Source organism: Engystomops pustulosus, chromosome 3, assembly GCF_040894005.1.
Source record: "Engystomops pustulosus chromosome 3, aEngPut4.maternal, whole genome shotgun sequence".
In the NCBI taxonomy this organism is placed as follows: domain Eukaryota; kingdom Metazoa; phylum Chordata; class Amphibia; order Anura; family Leptodactylidae; genus Engystomops; species Engystomops pustulosus.
The window spans coordinates 84,882,948-84,909,280 of record NC_092413.1 but is presented as its reverse complement, the minus strand read 5'-3'; the positions used below and the strand labels follow the sequence as shown (position 1 = coordinate 84,909,280).

General features: G+C 39.5%; 1 long non-coding RNA gene across 1 annotated transcript in view; it reads right to left on the bottom strand.

The window, feature by feature from the left end:
* LOC140120494 (uncharacterized) overlaps window positions 1-25,742 on the bottom strand; it is a 37,429-nt gene extending 11,687 nt beyond the window's left edge. The window contains exon 1 of the long non-coding RNA XR_011853824.1: window positions 25,625-25,742. This is a non-coding gene — a long non-coding RNA (uncharacterized lncRNA). The remainder of the gene's footprint in view (window positions 1-25,624) is intronic.
* Between the last annotated feature and the right edge of the window lie 591 nt (window positions 25,743-26,333).

Here is a 26,333-nt window from a genome sequence, read left to right as displayed (position 1 = left end):
GAAGTCAGAACCTCTTGGTTATTCTGGCATAATAATAATCTTTATTTAAATAGCGCCATCAAATGCCTTAGTGCTTAACAAATCAAATGTTGCTTACCAGGTTCCTCTTTCATGAACACTGGCACGCAACACGCCAGTCTTAAAACATATAGGGCTGAATCCGGATCTTATACTGTGTCATTGGTGAGCAAAGTATATACATTTTTCTGTAGGTAGTTGTAATGCAGAATGCAGCACAAAAACTAAATGGAGTACAATATGATACACTATATGATACAATATGATACACTTAAGGTTAGCTTAAGCCATGTGTAAAATTACTTTAGGTTAACCCACATGACATTTATGAGGAATGATTTCAAAGCAGAATGGGCAAAAACTAGCAATCGCCTAGATATCATACTGACTTCTTTAGCATTTAAAAAGATTGTCCTTTAATGGAGATGAGTTTATAGCCCACCGATAAGAATCTGCTATTGGTTCAGACTGCCATATACAGACCGCAGATAAAAAATTGGACACTCTTCACTGATGCTTTGGGTTTCTGCAAATAGAGGGCCAGATCTACTATTCTGGCTGTGCCAGTTTTCTGTTGTATTCTGCGCTGGTAAGAACGTCTTTGGAGCTTGCACATGTATTTATAAAGTGTCTGCACAAATTCTGTGTCGCGGCTGTACTGTGTCCGACAAGAAAAAAAAGGGGCGTCTTAGTGCTTAGTCAGAGTTTGTGATACATTTAATACAGCGACTCCATAGAATTGAATTGCACACTTCCTAAGCAGTGCAAGGTGTGTCTTATAATTGAAGAGCATGTGGCTGTATTACAATAACCTGGCGCACCCTGCACATATGTACATATATTGCCTCACTAGTCACTATTGATAAATCTGGACGAGTGTGTTTGGAAGCCACCATTGAGATCCACCAGTTTACGTACTTGACTCGGAAGTATCGACATGTCAGATAGAGATACATCTTAGAGTGATGTAGGGAAAAGCTTACTACCTCATATTCTCAGACCTTTATATTTCATGAAATATTAGGTCTAGTGTCGATCATACGCATATTGATTTTTTTTCTCACTTATAATCAGGGTAATGCAGGATAATAAAATCATATTTTATTCTTTATATTACCGAATATCTAAAGCAGCTATCACCGTTTATAATTTTTCTTCCTCTATTTCAAAGTTAAAATATTTCAGCTGACATCCTGCACATGGTATGTCTGAGAAATACTATAAAAACATGTTCCTAATTATAGACCTGCTAGTCTTTACTGCACTGAACAAAAATAAAAGGGACAGGGTGGTCAGTCTGTGTCTCTTTTAACTGAATGTATTTAATGGTTTAACAAATAAAATCTATGAAATTCGATAAATACATAAGACATCTAATTGCTGGTGAGCTCAATTCATGGTGTCAGCAATTATGTATAGGTATCACCTCGCTTTACACTGAATATTCCAATCATAATAATAACTCCATACTTACAGTATATCTACCATGGTCCTGCCATCATTCTCTGATACTGTGCCTGGAGAATTTCTGCATCCCATCAGCAGTAACTGAATATATGAATGAGTTCTTGAGGCTGGAATTAATACTCAAAGCTGAAACTCTTCTTTACCACAAGAAACATTGGTAAAAACAGAGTTTTTAGTAAAAGGACTTGCAAGAGAACTTGTCACCAATCCTGGATGCCTGTTGCAGTAAATATTATATTCCATGCGTGTGCTTTTGTGTGTGCTTGTGTATACTTTAGGATAGGGTAAGCTTATGATTAAAGGGGTTTTCTGTGGATATTAAAAATTGATATATAGATAAAAATTTGAATTTTTATCTGACCACTCTTAGATGACTGCCTTGATTTCTCAGCCGGTGCTCGGACGTGCTGTGCTGGGACCAGGAATAACTTGCAAAAAACAGGAATGAAATCCAACATCCAGGGATAGAAAAAATTATTTTCTTTGTATATAAAATTCCACTTTATTAAAGCATATTTAAAAACAATAGAGATGTCCTATCATTTTTAAATATGCTTTAACCCCTTAACGGTGAAGCCACTTTTCACCTTCCTGACACGGCCCATTTTTTAAAATCTGACATGTGTCTATTTAAGTGGTTATAACTTTGGAAAACTTTAACATATCCAGTTGATTTTGAGATTGTTTTTTCGTGACACATTGTACTTCATGTTGGTTGAGAAATTTAATCAATATGTTTAGTATTTATTTATGAAATAAATGGAAATTTGGCAAAAATTTTGAAAAAAACAATGTTTTCCAAATTCAAAATTTTCTACTTTTTGGAAAGTTGGTCATATCACTAAAATAACTTGATAACTAACATTTTCCATATGTCTGCTTTAACTTGGCATCATTTTTCAAAAATCTTTTCCTTTTTTTAGGATGTTAGGAGGCTTATAACTTTAGGTGCAATTTTTCAGATTTTCACGAAAATCATCAAAACCTACTTTTGGAGGGTCAATTTAGTTAGAAGTGACTTTATAAGGCCCACATGACAAGAAACCCCCACAAATGACACCATTTTAGAAACTACACCCCTCAAAATATTCAAAACAACCTTTGGGAATTTTGTTAACCCTATGAACGTTTCATGAGGGTGAAAGATAAATGAAAGTGAAATTACAGAAATGTAATTTTATCTTACTATAGATTCATTGAACACTAAAATTTGCACCTTCACAATGGGTTAAAAAGGAAAATGCATTTTACAATGTTTAGGGCAATTCCTCCTGAGCATGCCAATACCCATTTTGTCACTGTACCCTGCTGTACGGGCACAGGGGGGCACTTGGAATGGAAAGAGCGTTGTTTCGTTTTTGGAGGGCAAATATGGCTGAAAAAGTTTTCATGTGACAGGATGCATTTGGAGAGCCATAATGGTACCAAAACAGAGGAAAGCCCCAACATGAGACACCATTTTGGAAAGTACACCCCTTGGAGAGTTTAGCAAGGTGTAATTTGTGTATTTCCCCCAACAGGTGTTTGATTCAATTAGGCCCCAAAAGGGAAAAAAGGTGAAAATTTTCTCAAAAAAGTCACTTTTACCCCAAATTTTTGTAAGCCACAAGGGATAAAAGATGAAACAACCCCCATAAATGTGTAAAACTATTTCTCCTAAGCACAGAACTGCACCACTTTTGCATATAAAGTGTTGTATGGGTACACAGTGAAGCTCAGAAGGGAAAGAGGGGCTTTGGCCTTTTAGAAGCCAGATTTGACAATCATCCTTTACATGTGTCAGGAGGCATTTGGAAAGCCCTAGTGGTACCAAAACAGAGGGGAACCCCAACAAGTGTCACCATTTTGGAAAGTGCACCCTTTGGAGAATTTAGCAAGGTGTAATATGTGTATTTTCCCCTACAGGTGTTTGTTTCAATTAGGTCCCTAAAAGGAAAAAGATGAACATTTTCCCAAAAAAGTCACTTTTACGGCTAATTTTTGTATCCCATAAGGCATTAAAGATGAAACAACCCCCAAAAATGTGTACTAGCATTTCTCCCGAGTATAAAATTGCCCCACACATGCAAATAAAATGTTGTATGGGTACGCAGTGAGGCTCAGAAGGGAAAGAGGGGCGTTGGCCTTTTAGAAGCCAAATTTGACAGACATCCTTTACATGTGTCAGGATGCATTTAGAGAGCTGTAGTGGTACCAAGACAGAGGGGAACCCAAACAAGTGTCACCATTTTGGAAGACACACCCCTTAGAGAATTTAGCAAGGTGTAATATGTGTATTTGTCCGTAAAGGTGTTTAATTTCATTAGGACTTAAATAGGAAAAAGGTAAAAATTTTCCTATAAAGGTCATTTTACCCCTAATTTTTGTAAGCCACAAGGGATAAAAAAATATAATAACCCCTCAAAATGTGTAAACCTATTTCTCTCGAGTGTAGAAGTACCCCACATGTGTATATAAAATGTTGTATGGGCGCACAGTAAAAGGAAAGGGGGATGTTTGCCTTTTAGAAGCCAAATTTGACAAATGTTTGACATGCATTTGGAGAACCCTAGTGGTATAAGACGGATAAGAATCCGAAAAAGTGTCCCTAATTTTTGAATGTACACCCCTTAGAGAATTTTGCAATGTGTTATATATGTATTTGCCCATACAGGTAAATGATCCAATTAGGCCCTAAACATTAAAAAGGTGAAAATTTTCCTATAAATGTCACTTTACCCCTAATTTTTGTAAGCCACAAGGGATAATATATTAAATAACCCCAAAAAAGGTGTAAAACTATTTCTCCCGAGTGTAGAAGTACCCCACATGTGCATATAAAATGCTTTATGGGCGCACAGTAGAGGAAAAGAGGGATGTTTGTCTTTTAGAGGCCAAATTTGACAGAAATCCTTCACATGTGTCAGGATACATTTGGAGAGCCGTAGTGGTACCAAAAGAGAGGAAAACCCAAAAAGTGACCCTAATTGTTGAATGTACACCCCTTGGGGAATTTAGCAAGGTGTAATATGTGGTGTAGGGTAATACACGTGGTGAAATGAGCATTTGAACATATAGGTGGTTTCCAAATATGATGTGCAATGCAGTCCAAGATGGAAATTGCAATTATTTCTGGAGAGTTCAGTGCCCGTTATATGGCGCCCCTTATGAAATAATGGAGGGGTATAGGGAGCAATGGGACCTAACAGTTGTTACAATTATTAATTTTACCGAAAATTAATTCACAACAGGTTGGGCGTGAATTGTGAATGTGTTGCGTATAAGGAGGTAGAATATACCAGGGGACCAACTAAACTTTTGTCACTCTGGAGGTGTCGCAGGTCTCTTAGTAGTATGTAGTGTCCATCCTAACTCCTCTTTTGGAACAGACTCTTTAGTGAGTCCTACCTTTACAAGCAGCAGAATTCACCGGGAAAATGCTGTCCTGGCAAAACACAGGAACATCTAAACCAGAGGTACTGGGGCCCCGATCTTCTTGTCCCAATATTAGTTTCCTAATATCTTCCTCTTGAAAACGGAGAAATGATAAGGCAGGACCTGCACATTGGAACAGCTCGTAAGAGTTGTACAGCATCATCTCTACAATGTGTACGGCCAGCACTTTTGTACCAAATCTTCGTTTTTCGTAGGGAAATTATCGCCAAGTGTTGCTCTTATTCACCCTAGCGATGCCCATTGTGACGAATACTGCTGCTTTTGGCTGGACCAAATCGACCAGCCAATAGCGGCAAACATGGACAGAGGGGGGAAACAAAACCCCTCTGGACCGCAAAGCACAATTGGTGGCTGTCAGGAACAGTCGCCACCCTGCCCCGATCACCGTGTCTACAGACATGGTGATCGGTATTACTGACGTCATAAGTAAATTCGCTGCTATTGGCTGGTCTGAATTGATGAGCCAATAGCAGCGATCATGTGGGTGGGACGTAACCCTTCTGTTCCATGGGGCAGGATGGATGGCCGTCAGGAACAGCCGCCATCTTGCCCCGATCACTGTGTCTGAACCGTGTTGGCAAGTCACTACCCGCCGCACCGTTCTATAACGCACGTTGGGAATAGGCTTTTCAATCTTTATTTTTTAAAGGGGTTATCCGGGTATAATTTTTTTTTTATGGCCAGGCTGGGGAGGGCTATTTAAACATAATAAACATGTACTTACCTCCTCCGGTGCTGCCGATGTCCCGCGCCGCGGCCCGTCTTCTCCGTGCGCCGGCTTCACTAACAGTGCGCACAGGGAGCTTCCGGCCGGCCGGAAGCTCCCATGCGCACCATCTCCCAGCGCTTACAACGCTGAGAGATAGGGACGGATGGGAGGAGCCGTCCACAACGCGGACCGGAAGCTCCCTGTGCGCGGGTTCCGTGCCCCTGTTTGTTTACAGGGGCACGGAACGAAGTGACCGCGGCGCGGGACATCGGCGGCGCCGGAGGAGGTAAGTCCATGTTTATTATGTTTAACTATCCCTCCCCAGCCCGGCCATAAAAAAAAAATTAAACCCGGATAACCCCTTTAAGCAATTTAGACAAATAAGGGCTTATTTTTTGCGAGACGAGATGCACTGTAAAAAAACTTCATTTTAGTGGGTATTTAGCTTATTGAAGCAATTTTATTAACTTTTTACGTGTGGAGGAAAATAAAATCATCAATTCTTGTTTTGGATTTTTAGCATTTTTTTGGGGGGGTGTTCACTGTAGCATAACAATAATATATTATCTTTATTCTACGGATCACTACGATTACGGTGATACCTCATTTATATAGTTTATTTTATATTTGTCCAATTTTATTGAAGGAAAACTAGAATAGAAAAAATTGCATTTGTTTTAGTATTGCCATTTGGTATCATTTTTGTGATTGTAACTTTTTCGGATCACTTTTTAGAACATTTTTTGTAAAGCAATTTGATAAAAAGTTTTAATTTTTGGCAAGTTTTTGGGTTTTTTTTTTTACCACGTTCACCGAGCGGGTCCAATTATGATTAGGATTTATTGTACAGATTGTTACGGACGCAGCGATACCAAATAAGTGGTTTTTTTTTGTGATTTAGTGTTTTTATAGTTTATTACTTGTGTAAAGGGAAATGTGGTGTTTGGAGGGACTTTCACTTTCTTTTATTATTTCTTTTTATTTAAAAAAAAGCTTTATTTATTTTTTTTACTTTTTTTACAGTTACTAACATTTTAGCTTGAACAAGTGATCTTCTGATCACTTGTTCAAGCTCTTTTACAGCTTACACAGTGCAATACAGATGTATTGCACTGTGTAATGTAAGACACTGAGCATGCTGCGCATGCTCAGTGTCTTACAGCCGGGTCCTGCCAGAAGGCAGGGACCCGGCTTCCGGATGAAGATCGCGCAGCCCCGGGCACCGGCAGTCCCGGGGCTGCGATCGGAGCTGCGGACCCCCCCGGTAAGCGCCGCGGGGGGGTCCGATTGACATGTAATTGAATTTAAATGCCTCTAACACGCCACGGTCAGCGCGACCGCGGCGTGTTAGGGGTTAACACCCGCGATCGGAGAAATCTCCGATCGCGGGTGTTAGAGGCGGGTGTCAGCTATAATATATAGCCGACACCCGCAGCTTCTGGCGCCGGCTCCGTTCAGGAGCCGGCGCCAGAAGCTTGACGTAATAGTACTGCATTTTGCGGGAAGTCACCTCCCGCCATGCAGTACTATTACGTCAAATGTCGGGAAGGGGTTAATAAAGTGGAATTTTATATACAAAGAAAATAATTTTTTCTATGCCTGGATGCTGGATTTCATTCCTGTTTTTTGCAAATTAAAAATTGATATGTGGCTGGATGTGGGGCTTAAAAAAATACTCCAGTGATTCTGGTCTCCTGCAGTGTTACCCATCACTGGAATTCAGGCAGTAGTAGGTGCCTGGAAGTGGTCGGGACAGCACCGATGGCCTTTGTATACAAACAGAGACCCAGGAGAATGGGTGCGATTAAGTAGCTTATTGTTTTTTTTAAGCGCCAGTTTATCCACTGACAACCTCTTTACCTACAACCCTAGAGTGGGGTTAGCTTTTAATTATTGTCCATTCCATTATTCACAGTGAATCACAATAGTATGCACATCAACCATCTAGGCAGCAAAAACACATCAGAAAGGGAGCTCGTTCAGACCTCCAATAAGTCTCGTCTGACACGGTCCCCATTAATACCTTACTGTGCCTTAGTGCATTCCTGTATAGCATATGACAGGGTGCATCATCTCAAAACCACGGACCAACATTAATCCGGACAGTAAGGAATAATAGGGTGGATCTCACCAGTCTTCGATGCGCAGTCTCCTGGTCGAGCGGGACTGGTCCGGAGGTACAGGACCTACTAAGCCCTACGATCGATTAGTATCCTGACCCCACAATATTGCTCCCACCCTGACAAGGACGGTCCCAGTACTGTCCCTTACATACCCTGTTAGTCCCTAATATGTAATCCCTACGCGTTTCATACGTCGTTTGACGCACTCATCAGGGGAATAAAGTAATGTAATGGACTCTGCAGTCTTGATGCTAAGTATGGCTGCAAAAGCTCCACATCAAGGGGTTAAAATGAATCAAAAACGAGCAGTGGCACGTATAATACAAGTTATACTAGTATGGTGGCTAGATGTATTGGCATGGGCCAGGAGACTGCGCATCGAAGAGTGTTGAGATCCACCCTATTATTCCTTACTGTCCGGTTTAATGTTGGTCCGTGGTTTTGAGATGATGCACCCTGTCATATGTTATACAGGAATGCACTAAGACACGGTGAGGTATTAATGGGGACCGTGTCATACGAGACTTATTGGAGGTCTGAACGAGCTCCCTTTTTGATGTGTTTTTGCTGACTAGATGGTTGATGTGCATACTATTGTGGTTCACTGTGAACTTATTTTATCAGTAATTATTTAAAGTTACATTTTACTTATGGTACTAGTATATTTCTTACCGATTTTTGGATGTATTTTTCTTGACTTGAAAAGTGAGTTAGTCAACTAGGCAACCTTTTCTGTCTTGTTCGGATTTAGAATTTTCCATTCCATTATTAGAAAAGGACAATGCGCAGACAAGATTACATGGCTGCAGATGGAATGCATTGTATCATATAATGCAAGGAGTCACATGCTCTATATTTTGCAGCCAAGTCTCACAGCCCGTGAGCCTAATAAACACTGACTTGTGAGGGCATTTGACCTCTGATTGATAGGGTAAACCCTTGTAGTGCCCCAAGCGCATATATGTGTGCACAGCCAGAGCAGGGCTGGAGGCCTGCTACTCGTTGCCAACATGTCTCTATATTTAGACACATATCCCTATAGTCATATGGAGTTATTTATCATTGGTTTTGCTTGGCTTTTGGCATAAGAAAGTCTCAAAAACATTGCATTGAGGTTTTATGCAACTTTTTAACTGGCGTAAACACAGAACTAATGCTAGTGCAAAGCGTGCAAAGCCAGATTCATGATTTGCAACTTTTTAAAAAGATTGCATAAAAAGATGCAAAGTCAATCCAGTCCCCTGCTGGCGTATGTGCTAGAACGTTCTTTGCATATTTTCAAAAAGAACCCAGACAGCAAGTCGAACATAAGAATATAAGAAGATGCCAAATACAGCCATCAAATGGTTCACCAATTTTTCCATAAAAGTCACATTGTTTCCATTAAACACGTGTGTAAGAGTAATGATATGAGTGTATTTACACAGTCTGGAAATATAAGAATTTGTAAGATCTGAATTACTTTCTTCTCCAAATTAACTTAACAACCCCCCTAACTGCAACAGTCATGCTTTTGGGATATTTATGAAGAACTTTGGTCATACACTATCACATTATGTATACTTCATTTTATCTATCCTGTATGAACATTAATCTGTATACCTCAAGGAGCCCTCAAAATGAGGGTTAAAGGCATTGGACCTTGTATGAAATGGACAGACACAACCCTTTGCTATACTAGCATAGGGCTGTTATATCTAATAAAAATTGTATGCAAACATATATAATTCTTTAGCATAGTCCCTGAATTATTTTTTAACCAGGGTCCAACTACAATCAAATTTTTTTCTCCCTGAGTTTTTTCTAATTAACGACGCCTCATATACCTAACCCCACCCCTTAATGTACTCACAGTGTATAGTAACACCCCCTGTTACGGGAGCCCACTCTATGTATTTCCCCATTCCTCCTGTGACATCCCCACATATAATGCCCCTTTTCTTTAGCCCTTCCTTATAATGCTTAGACTTATAATGTCCCCCTTTCTATATCTTCCATAGTGACTTTTGACTGAATGAGTAGAGTCTCCCTGACATGTTCCCTCCTACTTGAATAGTCAGGAGATGCAAAGTGCATACACAAAAAATACTGCATTTATGATACCTTGAATGTTGTATATGTTAGTCAAATGGCTGTAAATGGTCGCTTCTACCATTCTTTTTTTTGCAAGCAACATTGACAAAAATGTCTAACACATCCGTTTTTGGACAGATAGTCAGCTGGATTCCATTCATTACTGCTGCCAGTGACATTTTACACCTATTATCCATATGTCACTGGGACACAGTAGTCCAAGACACAAGATATCAATGAAATATATCAGTATTATCTCTCTAGAAAGGCATGTAGAATGTAGTACCAAGTCATCTCATAAAAAGTGAATCATAGTTCTGATTATAAGAAAGTTTATTCACAGAACATGCTACTAAAAATAACCTGTTCACTAGCTGCCTCCCTGACTTTTTTTATGCATTAGAACTGCAGATGGATGTCAACACCCATTATATGCATAAATGAGTTATTAAAGGATTACATATCTGAATAATTCACTCAAGAAATAATTAACTTGATTTGTTTCTCATACTGATATTTTCCTTATAAGCTTATGACAGTTTACATGAGGAAAGGTTGATTTATGCTAACTTGGGGGTGGGTTTCATTTCAAGGGTCCAAGGATCAGCCAAATATTATTTTTCAATACCTGGCTCGAGATTGGGGGTCCATCATGTATTATAAATCTTTAAGACAGGATATGACATAAATGCATGAGATAAGAAAACCCCAGCAAGATTTTGGAAAGTAGACATTCTCAACTGTGTGTAGGCCTGCATGCAGAAATGTTAATGTTTCATGCATTTCTACTCTACAACTAACCTTTATTGTTACAGCATTTGTACAATTTGTTAATTATTTCCAACTAAACACACTATGAGAGATTTATGCCTTCCGCGCCATGCCTTTCTTCTGGCAGAGACAGCACGTTAATCTCCCTCTCCCGGACAGTTTTATGGCTTCTCCAACCCGCACACCACTTTGGGCGTGTCAGTGTGCAGAGAAGGAGGGGAGTGGGGCGGGCAGATGGGCACATTTACTTTGGTCTATGCTGAAAAACCTGCTGAGACGGTACACCATACTGTCAATTCAGATCTGGTCTACAGTTCCAAACTGGGGGAGTTTGGGCCCGCATTTACTAAAAGGCCAGAGCCTCTTAGTGATTACTGACGCAGGACCGACGGCAGGGGGGATTTTAAAATTAGCATTAAAAATTGCAATTTTAATTATTTCCCCCCACTTTTCAGTCTTGTTAATGGTGAGAGTACAGTATAGTGTCTCAGCTCCATTCAAATGAGCCACAACATCAAACCCATAGACAAAATTGTAGGAAAAACGCTACATAAAAACAACTTTTTTCTACCCATTGTAGAATTTTCTCTCAAAAAATCCATAAAATAATTCATCTATTTCTATGATATGACAAGTGTACAATAAGCTAGAACATATATTGTTTTCTCATGCCACCAGGTGAACATGTGCTCATTGTCTTGAAAAAATGAGTGTGTTGAAAATCTGTACAATAAATCAATATGAATTTATTGTTCCGAAATAGCACCAAGTCAAATGTGGAGCATCAATGAAAATGCCTGATGCAAAGTCATGTCTTGGTCTGTCATGTGTCAGTTCTATTCAAGACGACCCTGGAAAAATTTTATCAGAAGTGATATTGAATGAATTTCTACTTTTATTAAATTAAGACTCTGGGTACAGTAAAAGCAACTTTCTTCTGCCTTCAATTATTACAAGAAGTAAGCACTAAAAATCTATAGTGAAAGCATAAAATCTTTGTATTTTACCTGACCAATAGGTTGAATCATTACTTCGGAGCTGTAAAAACATAAACCTGAGCTAACTTAAGACATCTTTAGTTAGATGTAGCACACAAAAAGTAAAATGCACTAAGTTACATCTGATTTATCTTCCTTAAGGGGTGATTGACCCGGGCCTCTTTGTACCCTAATGGTAGACACCTGGATTTGAAAATATAACATTACATGCATCATCTGCTAGACAGAACGTAGGTATAAGCAGTTGTAATTCTGGGATACATTTTACCATATTGATATGGTTTCTTCAACATGCTAAAACATGTCGCTGCTTACCAAGCACAAGTGTTTAGATTTAAATACCTCGTCACTAAAAAAGAAGTTATACTGGAAGTGCTTGAGGTGCGTTTCAGTCAAATCTTGTGAACATGGCCTTAAAGGGGTTTTCCTATGGAAGAAAGTTCTCTCAGTGATGGTCATAGTGATGGTCATTGTAAAATTTTAGAGTGTGGGCAGAGACTCTATAAGCAGACACTTCATGGTCTCTCTGTGCTATAAAATGCTGTGTGCTCAAAATGTGCCTACATTATCAAGATGTAGGGTTTATCTACACTTTTATTTAGCTTCTGAACATTCTACTAGTATCTGACACAGAAAAAGAGAGATGATGAGATCCATTAAATGGATATTAAACACAATGACACTGTCAGCTCTGCTAACTCACCTATAACACACACAGATTCAGCCTGTTATTAGCCTTCCTACCGGATAAAGACCTTGTCTGTCTGCAGCTAGTCTCTGCACACTGTTGCTTGTTGGCGGGAACTGCCTGTGTCTGAGCTGGTCTTGTAATGCAAGGGATAGGGGCAGAAGGCAGAGAGCACTGCAATGTGCAAACAAGATAAGCTATTCATGAGAAGACCGCACCGGAACGCACATACTGGCTCAGATTGCTTAGTAAATATGGACCACTATGGTAAAAAAAAATCTAATTGAAAAAATAAAGTCTCCAAAGGTTTAATATCAGATCAGAAAGATATAAATTAAAAGTAAAAAAGAAAAGAAAAAAATGCATAAATTAAAAAATGCATTAAAAGATATACCCCAAAATATGTTCACACCTTTAGTCACAAATCTCACCCTATGTGACACCAAGTTACCCTTAAACAGGAATAACATATTAAAAAATTTGTGGCATAAAGTATTTATGAAGGTGTGAATTGCCCTGGTCCTGAACCAGTTAAAGGAGTTACATATAGTAAGTGCATGTGTTAGGTACTTTCAAACCTCATCTTTGAGCAATTGCTTGATGAAGAGATAAGAAATATATTGCATTGCTATTTGTATTTAATGATTAAGACAGCTGACTTACTGTGAATAAGAAGATCATGCTTGATATTTAATGCAGTTAAATTCACTGTTGTACCCAGCTGTGATGGCAAAAAAGAGAACAGATGCATTGGTTGTACAGGCAGGGCCTCGTGACCTTTTGTACAATTTTTCAATTGTATTGGTGCCATGACTGCAGCTGCATTCATTGGCAACATAGCAAAATCTAAATCAACTTGGCCTCCATATGAATCAGTAGGTTATAAGCATACAGTATCTTCTTTTCTGCTACTATTTTTGTAATATACATCCTTCAGAAAGAAACATACATTGTTAAATATAGACAATAAAAACAGACACTGACATAGAGCTAAATGTATTAGTTTTTTTTTTACAAAGAGCGTTAATATTAGAAGATTTAGGCAAGCGCCACTAAAAATAACTCTGGCCACACACACCACACATTGTGGCAGATCTGTGCGCTGCCATTTTGGGGAGGATCGTCACTCCCTATGAGATCATCGAGGAGTGACAATATTTCCCAATATTCCAATTACATGCCACTGGCTTCCAGTGTCAACGTATATGAACACACCGCGGGTGTTAATGGCAGTGAAGTTTGGGATCAGGTCCGGGCAACCCAGACCTACAAAGTTCAGTATGAAGTCAAACTTTTCGGTTCCGGTCCGTTCATCACTATTATCATTATTTGCAATACTGCTATTATTATTATTAATTCGAAAAAGGTGAATTAAATGCATAATGCATTAGAAGCTAGTTAGGTTGTATAAATATGTCTGATCTCTTTAGACCATTTTTACTATTATTGTTTTTAGGTAATAAAATTTAAGAAACACCCACGCTTTGTCAGCGTCAATCGGCGGGTTAACACCCAAATTCAGTGCTAGAACTGATCGCCGGTGTTAACGGTAATCCTTTGGTGCAATATACAGCAAAGACTTACTGGCTATGGAGAGGGCACAGCCCATGAGCCCTCTCCATGCACCCAAACCCGAAGTGTGTACGTCACATGTCGGTAAGGGATTAAGAACCTGAGGAATCGTTATATCTTTCAAATTTCACACGGTATTCCCATCTCAGGCATTTGAGGCTGAGACGAGAACAGCCCTGTTCACACACTGAGATACGATTTGAGGAATAACAATTTTGTGGTTGTGGAAACAGACAAACACAGCTGTTGCTATTTCCTTAGCTCCCATAGAGGTTCACTGGACTAACAAAACAGTGTTGCAGCTCAAGCCATTAAGTTTCCATTTCTTTGGGAGTTACAGAACCAGCATTTCATTGTGCTACACCTGTTCTTTGAATCCTATTCCCCACTAAGCAAATGACAAAAACAGTGTAGAACAGCCAGATTTAACTATATGAGCATGGCACACACTGTGAATGCCTGCAATGGGAATACCTCTTTAATTTCTACAAATTTACCATTTGATTGTTGGGTTCTGGTCCCCACTATAATCTTTAACATAGTTGGTTAACCTGGGGCAAGCATGGTGCGGATGGAGAATGAAAGACAAAAAAAATAAGAAAAGTCACATTGTTAAGATTCATGTTTTGTAAGGCCAATGTGCTTCTTGCCTGGTTACAGAAGCATTTTGGAACAAACATATATATATATAAACTAGCTGTAGCTCCCGGCGCTGCCCAGGATAGTAAATAACTGTTCTTTGCTTTAACATAATAGAATGGGTTAACAAAAAATATTTTAAATGTATCTCTCTCTCTGACTGTCTCTGTGTCTCCGACTGTCTCTGTAACCGTTTCTGTCTCTGACCGTTTCTGTCTGTCTTTGCTGTCTCTGTCTTTCTCAGACCGTTTCTGTCTCTGAGTGCTTCTGTCTGCATCTGACTTTCTTTCTTTCTATCTCTGGCTGTCTAAGTCTGTCTCTGACTATCTCTGTATGTCTCTGACTGTCTGTCCCTAACTATATCTGTCTTTCTCTGACTATATCTGCCTGTCTCCTACTCTGATAGTCAGAAACAAAGACAGTAAGAGACAATCTCTGTCTTTGTCTGTCCCTGACTGTCTCTGCCTGTCGCTAACTGTCCCTGACTCCAGTTTTTTTACTCTGACTGTCTTTGTCTCTCTCTGTCTCTGACTGCCTTTGTCTATCTCAGTATCTGAATCTGTTTTTCTATGTCTATCTGTCTCAGACTGTCTCTAACTGTGACTGTCTCTGTATTTGTCTCTGACTGTCACTTTTTCTGTGGGGAGATTTATCAGAAGTGGCTGAGAGTAGAACTGATCTAGTTGCCCGTGGCAACCATTTAGTGCTCAAGTTTTATTTTCCCATAGCTGTTTATAAAATTTCAACTGATCTCTGATTGGTTTCCATGTGCAACTGGAAGAGATTTACCTCAGACACTTCTCTGTATTATCAATATCTCTGTTTCCCTATCCATATTACCTCACACATGCGCTGTCTTATACTTATTGGGGGAGATTCATCATTAGTTTTGCTGGGCTTTTTTGAAGTATAAAAGTAGCATAGAGGACTTTTCATTCCTCAAGAGTCGCACAGGACTATTCCCGCCACTTCACTATTCTGGCGTAAACGTAGAACTACTGCTAGTGCAATGCTGTGTAAAGCCAAATTCATGAAGCAAGCTTAAAAAAGTTGCATAGTCACTCCAGCCCCCTGTTGTTGTATGTGGTGCCACTTTTGATGCATTTTGTGCCTTTTCTGCACCAATACGTGGGGTGAAAATTTTAACTCTATATCTAGTCTATGAGGTTCCCTGAGTAACAGAGGGCGGCAGTGCAAAATTTGGTGATTGTAAATGCAAAGGTGCAGATTCCTTTAGCAGACATACAAACACACACACACACAAATACACTGATCTGTATATATTAGATAGAATACTAAACACCCAGTGCAATGTCAGTGTTCACAATGTATTTAGAAAGCACAAGTATATGTTTTAAATCAGCTACAACTTACTAACAATAGTAAATGCATGCATTCATTCTAAGTTGTAATTCATTCAAATAAGATAAGTCATTTCCAGTTACTCATGTTTTAGATAGGAGTAGATGAATGGGCAGCCCAGAGAATGAACAATATGATGGAAAACCACAAGTAACCATACGAATGCATCAGAGGGATACTGCAAATAATAAGTAATTATGTAAATGGGTTATTTTTATACTGCAGCCCAATGTACTGCTGCCGCAAAAGTTCTTATTATAAATAAAACATGTAAAAAATATTTTTACAGTAAAGCTCCTTTATTCCAGATTTACCAACTATGTTTCTAAGCTTGTTGAAATAGAATATAAAGCTCAAAACATATTCTGACAAGTAAGTGAGACATGTCAGAAGATGTTATCTATCGTGTCTATGAGCTGTAACCCACCCCCTAGATAACCACAACAAAGGACTGCTATCTTATTACAGTCCCACTGATTTCAATAGGACTGTAATATCTCTTCTTCACTAGTCAAGTAAATGGTCTTTCATCATTATTGCCCCATGCAAATATGTTAACCAATTCCATATTTGTGAGCTAAGTTTAGTATATAACCCCATTCACAAATGTTGAGCAGTAAAATGACAAATAATATGTGCTGTCAATTAATTTACATATCAGTAGTCTTTACTGTAAATTTGAGGTAAACTGGGTAAAAATTGTATAGCACAAATGGGAATATATGATGCAACAGGCTGCCTGTACAGTTACATCCTATTGTCCTTATTTTTTTTTTTTTTAATATAAAAAGCATCTCTCAACACTATACTAAGAATCTGGTGCAAACCTAGTCTTAAAGGAAACCTACCACTTGTAGTGGCAGGTTTCCGATGGAAATACCGGGCACCAGCTCAGGGTGAGCTGGTGCCGGAGCTTATTTTATCGCGGTATCGCGGTTTAAAACACTTTTTAAACGTTATAGCCGGCGCAGGCAGGTACGCGCTCGGCGCTTACCGTGCGCGCGGCTACATAGGAAGTGAATTCGATACCGCGGTTTAAAACACTAACTAAAATAAACTCCGGCACCAGCTCACCCTGAGCTGGTGCCCGGTATTTCCATCGGAAACCTGCCACTACAAGTGGTAGGTTTCCTTTAAAGGCAAAATTTCATGGCACCACAGTAAGCACTGCCTTGTAACCTGTGGCATACATAGTGCAGCCATACCTTTATATCACTGTTAAAAGGCCAGTTTTCCATGAAAATATGTATCTTAACAAATATGCAATGAAACTAAAGTGCTCCAGGGGTGTAAGCAGAGCCCCTATGGTTTTGTCTCCAGTGTCACCGTGACCTGCTTGAAAGATGGAGAGGGCAGTGGGGGGAGCTAAAGTGCATCACAGGTGTAAACATCACACTACATCCAGTGCTCGAGAGTTTTTGCAGATAGGGGACACAGCTCACATAGGGTTAATAAAGCTCCTAAAATATGTTTTGAATCATTTAAGGGGTGTAGTTTCTCAAATGGGGATTCTTGAGAAATAAAATTGCCCTTAATAAAGGAGGTTGTATTTCAGCATATGGAAGATTTAGCTAGCATCGATCACAGGTGTTAATGCTTTGTGTTTGCTGCAATATGCAGAAAAAAACAAGTCTGTATGGAGGGCTCAGTCCGTGAGCCCTCTTCACACACCCCTTAATGCACGCAAGCATAGTATTAAGTTGGTTTGAAGCAAGGTGTTAAAGTGCATGTTTCTCACTAAATATTTACAAATGATGCTCACTATGGATGTGAAACATATACAAATTCTTAAAGAGAACCCGTCAGGCAAAATAACCCCCCTAAACTAAATATATTTTCATAAACTGCCATTAGAGAGCATTGCCTCTATCCCTTCATTGTCCCTCTACATGCCTGTAAACCTAACAATGAGGTCCGAAAGCTGTATGCAAATGACCTGTGAAATGTCCAATGAAGCATTAGCATATTCAAGCTGTCCACTCTATTCATGAGTGGGAGGCACAGCCACACCCCCAGTGCTTGACTGACAGCCTGTATAATGGTGTGAGGCTGTATAATGATGTGCTTCCTGGTACTGGCACCCCCTGCAGCCTGTGTGTGCATGCATGTGTGTTTAGGAGAGATACAGCAGCTCCAGGCTGCAGCCATGTTACAGCAGAACATGTCAGATTCATGTGTAGCTGATGTCTGTGTCCAGGGGCGTAACTACAGCGGTAGCAGCCATAGCAGCCGCTATGGGGCCCGCAGTGTCAGGGGGCCCCGTCATCTGACTTGACACAATAAAGAATGGAGGATGTGCACCATTATATCTATATTGTACTGCACATGTCCAGCATAATATGTATATAACATATACTGTGATGTATATATGTAGTATCTGGGATGTATATATGGTGTCTGTATACACTGTATGTGAATGTTGAATATGGCACTGTATGTGTGTGTATATGCACATGTGTATTTATATGTGATTGTATCTTGCATATGTGAGTATACTAATATATATATATATATATTTTATAAGTGGGAAGGGGGGCCCCCTAGCAGTAGCCTGCTAGGGGGCCCTGTCTCTCCTAGTTACGCCACTGTCTGTGTCTCTGTGTATTAGGAGGATGCAGCATGTCAGCAGATGCAGCACACACACTAGCCATGCTTTACTATACATTACACACAGACATGAGCAGGGGGAGGAGAGGGGAGGGGTAACAGGGGTGACATCACTGCCTCTGACCATGTGACCAGCCTCATTTACATGATAAAAAATAGATGATTTTATAATGATTAATGTATGAAATAACTAGATAAAGGCTGGGATGGGATCCATGTGAGCAGCTCCAACAGGTAGAGGTGACAGGACAAGTGACACAGACCTGATGACAGGTGTCCTTTAAGTAACCTAATGGCTAATGTTTAATGGCTACATTAGAGTTCTGAACAACGTATCAAACAGAAGCAAAAGATGCAGGTTAAATCCAAAGTAAACAAGTAAGCTACAAAAATCTTACAGTCAAAACTCTTAGCATTCCCTAATGAGTCTAACAATAAAGCCTTACTGTTCTGTAGAAATCATTTTTCTGCAGTCATTTAAATAAAATGTTACTGTTATTATCAAGCTGGAGGCAGAGAAGACAGACTCACACGTAACAATAGGTGATGGTTAGAGCTCACTCTGCCCTCCTACTTATAGTAAACTTTGCACATAGGATATAGCTAGGGCTGGCACTAGCACTGGGCGTGCCTGGCAAGAGCTGCAGGGGGGGCCCACGTAGGGCTGTACATGAGGAGTCCATGTGGGTGAGGGGGGCTGCAATCAATGATTCCATAGGGGGTGAGGGGGCTTTATATAAAATAATCATGGGAGGGCTGATTGGTATAAAAAAAACCTAGAGAATATTTTATGGGACAGAAGACTGTTTAAAGCGAACCTACCACCACGATTCTACCTATAAAGGTAGATCAGGTGGTAGGTGGATGAATGGGACGTGAGGATAGACCTTTTTTGGGCTAATCCTCACGTCTCAGCTATCTTTAAGAAAACTTTAATCGGCGGATATGTACATTTTTTTAAGTGGCTACTGGGGCGTGTAGTAGCTGCGACTTGTAGCCTCATGTCCGGCTACTCCACGCCCAGTAGCCGCTTAAAAATATTTACATATCCGTCGATTAAAGTTTTCTTAAAGATAACCCAAAAAAGGGCTATCCTCACGTCCCATTCATCCACCTACCTTTATAGGTAGAATCGTGGTGGTAGGTTCCCTTTAAGTTTCCAACTTTTTTATGCCGCCATGTGAGGCTGGGCCTAATAATAATAAAAATTCTTTATTTATATAGTACATACAGATTACGCAGCATTGCCAATTCGGTCCCTGTCCCCAATAATTCTCACAATGTAATCAGTGAATGTGGGAGGAAACCAGAGGACCCCCACGCAAACACGGAGAGAACATACAAACTCTTTGCATATGTTGACTTGAACCCAGGTCCCCAGCACTAGAAGGCTGTAATGTTAACCACTAAGCCACCGTATAGCCCACTGATGCTCTGTCACCCAGGAGCTCACTGAAAACTGGAGGTGACCCTGGATACGATAAAGCATCTAGAATACTCTCCTACAGAAGAAAATGAGTAACCTAGACAGAAACTCCTAAATCTTTTGTAAAGGCTATTGTAAAGTGCAGTTTAAGATGGCTCTCCTAAACCAATATACATTGATTAGAAATCGCAAAACACAAATCTAATGTTAAAACTTAAATGTATGGAAATTATTTGTAAAAAAAAAGGGGGTACAAACAGATAAAGGGAAAGATCGTTCAACATCCCATAGTCCCTTATCCTAATTCATGATATTGCATAAAAGCAAATACTGGCCCCAAAATAACCCACATAATATTACATAGCATACAACAGCCATATGCATAGCCATATACAGATAGAACAGTGAGGCATGAACAATACCAGTTTAAAACGGCAGAGTATGGAGAACGGGGAGGAAAGGGGTACAAACACCCACCACGTGTTTCGCTTTTAGGCTTCTGTCAGGGGGATAGGCTGATAGTGGCTCAGAGATGTTTTAAAATGCAGATAGACCAATGGCAGGAGACATACACACCTGAGATTGTAATCTCTATCTCATATGAGTATGTTATGGCCGCACTACAGTTCCCACCCAGTGACCACCTGATAGACAACCGGAACCTCCAGTAAAAGAGCAGGGTGCCCTTTGTGGACAAGCCAAGTCGTTTTATGGTTATGTCAGAGTCTCCAGCCAGTGGTCACATGACAGTTGGCTAGAGGCTCCAACATTTAACCATGGGGGCAAAGGAGGCAAAGGAGGCCTCATTCTATTTTATTACAGCTAAGATAAGTTATTTACTATCCTGGGCAATGCGAGGAGCTACAGCTAGTGTATATATATATATATATATATATATTCAGGCATATAGGCAGTAAGCCATATAGTTGTTTTTTAGTGATAATACTCTTACCTTATAAAATATTTTGTTGTGGGCTCACCCGTGCCCATCTCTTCCCGCCAGGTAGTCCCGGGGGAACAAAAGGCAAAACATTTTTTTCACGGAGACAATTTCAAAGATTAGCAATAAAGCTTCATTACAGACACCTTACAGCTGACCATTGAAGCCTGGGACTTTAGTAAAGCTTCCAGAGAGTTTCACCAGAGGTCACAGTGGACAGAGAGGTCATCTGTAACTAGGGATCATCTGTAAGTCGGGTGTCCTTTATTTGGGGACCACCTGTATTGCTTCCTGTTCATGATGTGCTATAAAAACTGTCAATCTCTATGGTAAATTTTCTTCAAAGTGAACTTATGAGCAGATAAGTGAAGATCCTTTATTACTGTAAAGCAATAATATCTGTCAGAACAAAATTCATTCCCAATTACAATACTTCAATTTGTGCTTTAGACAGCTGGGTAATAGACAGGTTAATTATCTTCAGAGAAGAAGTATTCTTTTCTCTTCTCTCCATATTCCCAGTATGTCTCTTTGAATCAGGATGTCAATGTGGTTAAAATTTCCCTTTCTGTGATCTGGAAAAGCAGCTTTCTTTGCCACTATTCAATGTTACCGATCTCGTTCCCCCTGATGAGTAGGATATGGAGGTGCCACTCCTGCCCATTGGATTCATGTCAAGCCACTTGCAGTTTGACATTTTTGGTTTTGATTTCTGCGGTGGAGCATATTCTTTAAAGTGTCATTCATCTCATGTCCAGTTTTGGTCTGTGGATCATCCCCTCATCCTGCTGTACCACCAAAAATTGTGTCTGCAACCATTTGCCATTTGTACCAACTTACTTTTCTGTATTTTTTATTCAAAGACATTAACATGATTAGTCAATGGTTACACGATGGAGACTCTGACCAGCTGTCATGTGACCGACGTAACCATGACACAAGCTGGCGCTTATGCAAAGGCTCTCATGGCCTTTCGCTGGGGCTTCTGGTCAGTTGTTATGTGACTGCCAGGTGGGAACTCGCATGCGCATGTGCACTATAAAGTCGTAGCACAAAAGCGGATAGTACTGCCCCTAACACAGGATGATTCTAGTCCCATAATGTACTCATATGAGGTTAATAGTGCACTCTCAGGTGTACACTCACCGGCCACTTTATTAGGTACACCTGTCCAACTGCTCGTTAACACTTAATTTCTAATCAGCCAATCACATGGCGGCAACTCAGTGCATTTAGGCAAGTAGACATGGTCAAGACAATCTCCTGCAGTTCAAACCGAGCATCAGTATGGGGAAGAAAAGTGATTTGAGTGCCTTTGAACGTGGCATGGTTGTTGGTGCCAGAAGGGCTGGTCTGAGTATTTCAGAAACTGCTGATCTACTGGGATTTTCACGCACAACCATCTCTAGGGTTTACAGAGAATGGTCCGAAAAAGAAAAAACATCCAGTGAGCGGCAGTTCTGTGGGCGGAAATGCCTTGTTGATGCCAGAGGTCAGAGGAGAATGGGCAGACTGGTTTGACTGATAGAAAGGCAACAGTGACTCTAATCGCCACCCGTTACAACCAAGGTAGGCCGAAGAGCATCTCTGAATGCACAGTACGTCGAACTTTGAGGCAGATGGGCTACAGCAGCAGAAGACCACACCGGGTGCCACTCCTTTCAGCTAAGAACAGGAAACTGAGGCTACAATTTGCACAAGCTCATCGAAATTGGACAGTAGAAGATTGGAAAAACGTTGCCCGGTCTGATGAGTCTCGATTTCTGCTGCGACATTCGGATGGTAGGGTCAGAATTTGGCATCAACAACATGAAAGCATGGATCCATCCTGCCTTGTATAAACGGTTCAGGCTGGTGGTGGTGTTGTCATGGTGTGGGGAATATTTTCTTGGCACTCTTTGGGCCCCTTGGTACCAATTGAGCATTGTTGCAACACCACAGCCTACCTGAGTATTGTTGCTGACCATGTCCATCCCTTTATGACCATAATGTACCCAACATCTGATGGCTACTTTCAGCAGGATAATGCGCCATGTCATAAAGCTGGAATCATCTCAGACTGGTTTCTTGAACATGACAATGAGTTCACTGTACTCAAATGGCCTCCACAGTCACCAGATCTCAATCCAATAGAGCATCTCTGGGATGTGGTGGAACGGGAGATTCGCATCATGGATGTGTGGCCAACAAATCTGCGGCAATTGTGTGATGCCATCATGTCAATATGGACCAAAATCTCTGAGGAATGCTTCCAGCACCTTGTTGAATCTATGCCACAAAGAATTGAGGCAGTTCTGAAGGCAAACGGGTGTCCAACCCGTTACTAGCATGGTGTACCTAATAAAGTGGCCGGTGAGTGTATATATCTCCTACGATTGGTCCATCAGTATATAAAAACACACGTGTACTAATATCAGCATATACCACAGGAGATAGCCTTAGAGCAAAACACATGATGGATTTCACCCTGTTCCTGGTGTCCATAATCTTGGTTATAACCTTTTTTTCTGGGTAATTATTGGCTTTTGTGCAATACTATGAATTGGCATAAGGGACTATGGGTGGTGAGTGTGTTCTTTCCCTTTCTCTCTCTGTACCACCTTTTATTTGATTTCAATAACATTACATTTTACTCTAGATTTGCGTATAACAATTTTTAATTAATGTAGGTTGGTTTATTTGGGATAGAGGCCATTTCTTGTTCTCCAGTTACTTTGCCCCGACTACTATTAATTGATCATTAAAAAAATCAATAAAAATGTGGAAAATGTTCCAGTTAATGAGAGAAAACTAGTTAATACATTTCCTTAAATCAGTTTTGAAGTGCTTTTAGGTGCAGTTTTGTAACTTTAACAGGTCAAAGACATGAACTCAACCAGTGTATTAGCAAGAGTCATATCATTTCCTAATCCAGGTCAGTTGATAACATGATAATAAAAGGGGCACAGCATTATATTTAATGAATATGTGGATCGTAACAAAGAGAATCGGAGGAAATTTACAAAAAAAAACCTTGGAGAGACTTTTGGCTTTTTTCAGACATATTTGTAGTAAGAGTTAAAGTTATTTAGGCTGCTTGGAGATGCATTTGTAAAATGAGAACTTCAACAAAATGATCACCTTTGACAACTATTTAGCATTTTCATCTAGATGCTATCTACATATAATGTTAATTTACTTTGGTAATTACTAGTTGTTACTATGTAAATGACACTGATCCTAAAGTACATCTAGTATTATATAATGTATTCATTATTCTACTGTTTGATGTTCACATGACTCAACACTGTGCTGACCGTGTAGAAGGGAGGGTGAGACAGTGTAACCGTCTGTAAAGCCAGATCACAGAGGGGCTAGGGTTGCCTAAAAGTAGATAGAAAGGAGGCCATGGATAACAAATATTCGGATGTTCGGATCTATGAGCAAGTGTCCCTGGTTCATCATGCTCTATTTTAATGGTATATTTTCTTGAAAGATGTCAACACTGGTGAGTTTTAAACTAAATGCAATAATACTAGTGTTCTGTACTGGCCACATGGACTACTATTGAGGTGGGCATAAGTTCATATTTTCCCCTCCCTGGGTAGTTGCACCCTTGACAAGTGCTAAAAAAAAGAACTGAAGTCCTTCTCCTGTAAAGCAGATGCATTGATCACTAGAGCACCACAATGATTTAAAGAGAACTTGTCACCAGGAATGTCATTTTCAGCTGGTGACAGGTTCCAATAGCGTATGCTATGCTGATTTTAAAAATGCCTTTATCAGCATTCTGAATCATGTCAGATTCACAATCCTGGTGACAGGTCAGCTTTAAACAACAGTTCAACAGGGGTATTGGGAATTTGCAGATATGTCCTAGAAATAGATCAGTTTTTAAATACAAAATCCAGTTTTTATCCCAAATAGGGAATTTTTTTAAATTTAATTTTAATTTTTTTTTTTTAATTTTCAATTAAAAACAAAGTAATAGTACTAAAGAAACAACAACAAAAAATGTGTAAAGGGTTATGGAATATGATAGCGCTATATAAACAAAGATTATAATATCTTGCCATGCGAATACAAACAAAGTAACATGGATCTGTAAGGCCCAGCAATACTTGTAAACTGCAAGCTGAAATTAGATTCTCTACTGGTAGCTGAGTGAAATTAAAACAGCAATCTATTGCTCACAAATAAAAGATGGACTTATTTCCTTTTCCCTCGCCTACGAAAGTACAGATCGTTCTCTCCTGAACCCTACATTCTGCATCTATGTGCCATTTTCCTTTCATCAAATAACAAACAAAGGCGAGATTTCAAGGATGAACGAAAAAAAGCCTTTGTAGGTAGTCAAAAAAAATCAATAAGGACAAATCAAAAAGAAAAAATGTCAACAACTTTTTCATTTGTCAGAAAAACGAAAGTTTTGAAAATGCAGCCTGAAAAAAGAAATCTAAGTTTAATGTAAATTCTAGTAATGCATACAGTCCTATGCACACTAGATGCTTTTGTCTATTGTTCAACTTGAATGGCACAACACATACAGGCCCAAGAACATAATGGGCGAGATTTATGAAGACTGCCACTTTAGATCCTCCCACCTTATGTGGCCTAAAAAAATGTAGTACAGAAAAAGAATACAATTAAAAAAAAAAAAAGATATATAACATTTTGTTAAACAGTAGACTCCAATCAGCCTTTTTTCTATCTCTGTATACATAAGAAAATAAAATAATTTTTTGTTGAGTTTTTTTAATGCTTTCTACAGCTAGTCAGGCATAACAAAACAATGATAACTCCATGATAGTACTTACATAAAGAATAAAGAAGTGGAGATGCCATCTGCGCCACACAGTGTAAGCCGAAAAGCTAGCTAGAAAATGGCGCAACTGTGTTTTTCTGTCAATTCTATTTGGATTGTTTTCCAGTTTCCCTGTACATCACAAAAAATAAAAATAAATAAAAATAAAAAGTTAATACTATTGGAACAAGGGAAGCAAAAAATGGAAATGTGAAAAACTCAAAAACACCTCTCTATGGAGATGCTGGGATCAATTTGAGATATAATTTATGGCAATATCTGAAGTAAGTTATATTAAATCTGACAATGAAAGGGCCAAACACTTCTGCTAAGTGCCACCCTTGACATGTCCACTTGCCTCCAAGTCACTTATCTGGCACATAAATGACCATGAGCAAAATATTTGCACAAAAGTAATCGCCATTAAATGGTACTTTGGTGGCAATAAATTCCCCTTATATCCATAAAGGCGATACAAAAGTCTTCCATGATGAGATAAATATTTCGCTCTGAAATGAACATTGATATTATTACTCATAGTAACCAATCGCAGCACACCTTTTATTCTTTATAGCGCTCTTTTAAAAAAAATTGTGCATGGTTGCAATTGGCAACAAAGTCAGTTTTTTCTTAGTTTCATCATTCCCCCCGTGTATTTCATATATGGATCTTTACATATATTTTCTGTTAGATAATTCATAGTTTTGCTACAGTACCTATTA